Source organism: Ostrea edulis, chromosome 3 (assembly GCF_947568905.1).
Source record: "Ostrea edulis chromosome 3, xbOstEdul1.1, whole genome shotgun sequence".
NCBI lineage: Eukaryota > Metazoa > Mollusca > Bivalvia > Ostreida > Ostreidae > Ostrea > Ostrea edulis.
Genome location: NC_079166.1, coordinates 18,512,620 through 18,518,411, shown reverse-complemented (window position 1 = coordinate 18,518,411; position 5,792 = coordinate 18,512,620).

The window sequence follows — 5,792 nt, the reverse complement described above, 5'->3', positions numbered from 1 at the left end:
ACTTGTAAGGAACAACATATGTGACACATTCATTTAGAAAACCTCTATCTTTATTTCGATGTTGAGGTTCAGCAAAGTTATTTTTTGTCTAGCTTTATATTCTTGATTGAAGAGGATCCAATATATATATATATATATATATATATATATATATATATATATATATATATATATATATATATATGTATGTATATATATATATATATATATATATATATATATATATATATGAACTGCATATTTTCCTGCTTTTTTATTTAATTATTTTGACTATGGTATCAGCTCTTTCCATTTGGTTTATATATTATATATATACCTTACTTAAATGTAGCAATTTTACAAAGCATTGCCAGTTACACCCACCCCCCGTATTTGTGTGATAGTACAATTTTCCCGTATTATCTTACCAAACTTTTAACTTCATGATGCAACTTTATTACAGCGTAAACATGTATTGGTGCTCTTTGGTAGTACTGCGTACATGTGTATCAAAGCAATATGTACGTCACCAGTTGTAGTTGAAGTAACACAAATTTAGCTGATGCTTAACGCTTAGTGCCGTAGCAGTGAGAGTACTTTAGCGTATCAACGTCTGCCGCTACACGGCATCTCCGTGTCAAGGTCATATCCGAAAGAACCGTGATCCCCACTTCTAAATGCCCAGCTTTGGCGAATGAGCAATTACTACATAGTTTTACATCTTAAGTTTGATGCGACCATGTCCCGAGTAAGACTCGAACACACAACCTCCCGGTTACATGGCGAACACTCTACCACTCAGCTATCGCAACCGGTCTCCTGAAGAGGTAATGAACCTAGTTTATATACATCACTAAAATTTAGGTGTAGAGAAGAAAATTACACGCCGACTAGGCGTGAAAATTACCAAATGGAAGTGTGAAAAACACAAGGGGCCTCGATGATTTCTCTTCTTTAACTGAGATATCAAATTGTTGTTTTAAACCGACCATTCTAAATTCCGTGTACGAAATTTTTGAGAGTTTGTATTTATTTATACAGTGAAATTTCTCTTGGAGACGTCAGTCATCTCTAAATATCGGCCACTATTTAAAGTCACGGCAGAAATCTTAACACTTTCTTATGAACGGTCAACAGGGGATGCTTACTCCTCCTAGGCACCTGATCCCACCTATGGTGTGTCCAGGGGTCCGTGTTTGCCCAACTATCTATTTTGTATTGCTTATAGGAGTTATGAGATTGATCACTGTTCGTTATCTTCACCTTGCATGAACACATTTTCACAAACCCATGCAAACCTGAAACTAAACACTTTTTAAAAGTAGAAATATAAGGTAACAAACATGTGTAATTTCCTCTCATAACAAAAACCAAGTTTTTCATGCAAGAAATTGTAGGCCCGGGCGGTGATCAAATATGAAAAATCCCAGATATCTCCATTTTTTTGTGTTTCCCTGAACTATAAAGGTGCTATTGTCATCTGACCAGTCTAATGGACCATTCTATATTCTCTGTACATACTTTTAAATGGAATAGAATATCAAACGCCATATTGTTGCATTATGCTTCCTTATGGATATAAGCGGCATTGAATAACAGACACATGAATGCTAATGATATTATTAATATATAGAGGATATCTATATTGCGTATTTTGATATTTAATTTATATTGCCGAACAAATAAATACATCATATCAACGAGTTGGAAAAAACCAAATATCAAAATACGCAATTATAGATGTTCTATTTATCTCATACGTCTTCCTTTCATTTAATTTTGAGACGATCCCCAGTATGGTTGAAACAGCTGATTGAATTTGTTTTGAATCCCTGACACAGACGTCGTGCTTAATCTGTCTTCCCTACGTGGGAAAAAATAGTACGCTTATAATCCATTGGTATACAGTACAAGGCATTTTTTAAATAAAAAGAAACCATAGGTGAAAAATGTTTTAGAAGGAATTATAGTTTATAATTAATAATTGTTTTGCCATTCCAACAAAGTAACAATTATTGACTGATTATTCATTTTTTTTGACGTAAGCCTGGCCTTCTGATAAAAGTTTGATGTCGTCGTCGTTTTGAAATAAACATGTGTAACAACGATTAATGAAAGTAATATTTTAATGCAGCGTTATTAAAATGTTCAACAATTTACAATGAAGAGTAGAAGTGTTTGTGCATTTGGATTTTATTTACGTAGTTTCTTTGGATCTGAGGGCGAGAGGAAATCCTGAGGTACTTTAAATAGGCCTCGCCTAGTAAGTAAAGCTGTTGAGATTTGTTACATTCAATATGATCCAGAAGAAAAAGAGACTGTGTTTGTGAATACTTGGTGCCGCAGCATGTCGAGGTACTTTCGATTATGCTTGTCCAGTAGGCGGTCGATTCCTTGTGGAAGATAATAGTGTGCAGATATTTTTGTTTTCTGATCGTAATTTTTGAGTAGTTATTGACCGAGTTGGCATTTTTATGGCCGGTAACTTGCATTATATGTTAGTGGGGGCAGCATCATTTTAAGTTTGCTATCAAATGAATTCTAAATAAATACAGAATAACAAGTTTTGCACTTTATTTTATGCATCGATATACATAAACACAGAAAATATGTCATCCAGGCGGGGACAGTGTCAAAAGTAGTTCGGACCGGAAGTGCTTTATCAAACGGGCGTGTGATAAAGCTAGTGTTTTATCTAACTTTCAATATACACCACACGTATGAGATAAATATAATATATTGATTTTATATTGTTCATCTCGAGATTTATGATATTCACTACCTCCATAGACCAAATATCCCCAAGAAAAATCTAAATCACATTATTTATAAGTACAACTGTAGTAATTGTATGAACATAATAAAGGTGAAGATAACGATCAGTGATAAATCTCGTAATTCCTATATGGAATACAAAATAGATAGATGGGCAAACACGGACCCTGGGTATACTTGTATACTTGGGTGCCTTTGAGGAGTAAGCTTCACTTCGTTTCCACTCCTCTCTCCCGGTTTTAACCTTATCGATGCGTAACAATTCACATTTTTTATTTCATAATAATAATCATATCAAGTCTTATTTATACGCCAATATAAGTCATCTGAGTCTTCGTTATCTTTGCATTCCATTTATTAATAAAATGATGCTACCGGATGTACTGTTTTCAAACAACACACTTAAATTAGTCTCCTGCTTTCGTTTAAAAGGGGAATAACTCCTATCATTCATGTTACATTGTAGGCTCCCCTTGATTTCCTCTTAGTTGACAATCTCGAAGATGACGATGAATATATATATATAGCCAAATAAAATGTTTTATTTTTAAATTTATCAAAAAAACTCCCAAAAACCAACAAACCATAATGTAGAAATTATTGATATTTTGCTCTAAATGATGTATTTACGTAGCCCTCGGTCCCTCGGCCCACTGCTTCCCTTAGATATTATACGTATATGCACCATTATAAATTTGTGCATATTAAATACTGTAATACTACTTATTTACATTCACTGAACCGTTTCTCTTATAATTCCTTTGAAATTGACGTTTCTTTAATCATAGACAATGAATACATGTTTGTTGCAAACTAATTCGATCAGTTTAATCATGACCAAATATGGAGCGTCGTCAAGGTCAAAGGTCATACATGTATTGGCTGTTACATTGAAAGGAACAGAATGACCAACAATATGATATTTCAGTACTTAAATCTAATTTATACTCTTAAGAAATACACAAAGATATGAACAATAAAATATCTTTATTTGTTGTTTTAACATGTACATGAAAGGTGAACACAACGAATAGTGATCAATCTCATAACATGCAGCAATCATTGCAGAAAAAGTTTTGATAACCCGCTTTTTTCTGCTACCTTCATCATCCTATAAAACAACAAAGAAAGCATTTTATTGTTTAAATACATGTTATGTAATTGATAAAATTGTATACCTATGCTTTATTAGTGGTTTTTGTATATCACAATTTCACGGGTTCTTGTTTAAACGCTTGTATCATGCGAGTTGTATAATATATCGAAAGGGGCCTTCCTATGAGATCTTTATTATTGATGTAAAACAGCTTTCTTGATTGATCTGTCTTAACAAAGCTACACTGCGGGCTGTCACATTGATATGCATATTTAGACCGTGGATCCTCTCTATGATGTTCGTAGATGGAGAGTATAGGCTGGGAGGTGAACACGTTTTACAGTAAATTCGATTGATATATTTACGAATCATTGTTTACATCATTGGTTATTACTGATGCTGAAGCGCGTGACGTATTCAGAAATCAGAAACCAAAGCTCTCTTTAAAGTTGTTGGTTGAGTATTGTTTAACGTCCCGCTCGCTGTTACCATTGCCGGTGAAGGGTTGCAAAACTTAAACCTCTGCTCGTCGCTTAAGGCCTTTCACCAGGGAGGGAGAGGGATCTTTATCGTGCCACAAATACTGTAACATGCGACCTAGTTTTTTACGGTCTGATCCATAGAACCGCCCAATTTAATCCTTTCTTTCGACAAGCAATGGTATCGGGGACCTTTTATTACCTGAATCCCCATAGAAGCTTTTCAGGCATCACATGAATAAATCACGTGATACATTGTTATCGCTACTTTCGAGGACACACGTTAAGCTAATCATTGGAAATTCACGTGATAATATTTACAAGAATTTCACTTGAAATGCAGTTAAGGTGAAATTCCTCCTAAAAGATTCACACGAATTACATGTCAAACAAATTTCACGTAAAATTCATAAAAAATAACATTTATCTAAAATATACATAAAGATGGACATTCGATAGTTTATTTTTAACTAAAAGACGTTGCTTGCACTGAGTAAAAATATAAACATTCAAGATTTATATGCATTGTAACCTAATTCAGACATAATAAAGGACCATGTAATTTCTATATATTGTCGTTGAATATCATTGGAGACAAGGTGAGTGTTGCATATCCTCATGGTTAGTCCAAAGGTTCTGATCATCACACTCTCAGTGTTATATGAAACTTTCATTGCCATATTTTACAAACTGTGACCACGTGATACATATTTGAGTTATGGTCATTCAAGGAAAGGGAATAATCTCATCGTAATGTCACATGTAGGAATGGTCAACATTAGATTCACATTCACGGTGCGTTTAACGCCTAATTTCGTTTGATATCCATCGCTTGTCATTTGCAGCTATGAAAATATTTTTTTCCCAATCTTGTTAGAACCGGTTTTAGTACCATCCAACTGCATGTGAATATATACACTCCACAAACTTCGCAGCACTCTTAAAATTGGTGAAATTTAAGTTTTCTAGTTGAATTTTCATTTGTTCATGATGCAAAATTAAACGAGGGACAAACATGATACATGACAAACGGGATGCTTTCAGCTTCTCCATCGTCAACTTCCAATATTTATGTAGCAATATTCCATTATCACCTGCATATGGTGTTTATATATCTCAACGGATTCGATATACAAGAGCTTGTTCTGCGTATAGTCAGTTTTTAAATCGAGGTAAACTACTGACAAACAAGTTGATGGTACAGGGGTTTCAACAGTATCAATTGAAGTCAGCATTTCACAAATGCTATGGTCGTTATAACGATCTACTTCGTCAAACCTCGCATTGGGTCAAATACTGTTTGATGTGTTTCATACCGATTGTTAGGCCGTTCTTGGCACACTGATTATGACAACGGATAACTCCGTTTATCTGATCAGGATATAGGGCTCACGGCGGTGTGACCGGTCAAAAGGGGATGCTTACTCCTCCTAGGTTCCTGATCCCACCTCTGGTGTGTCCAG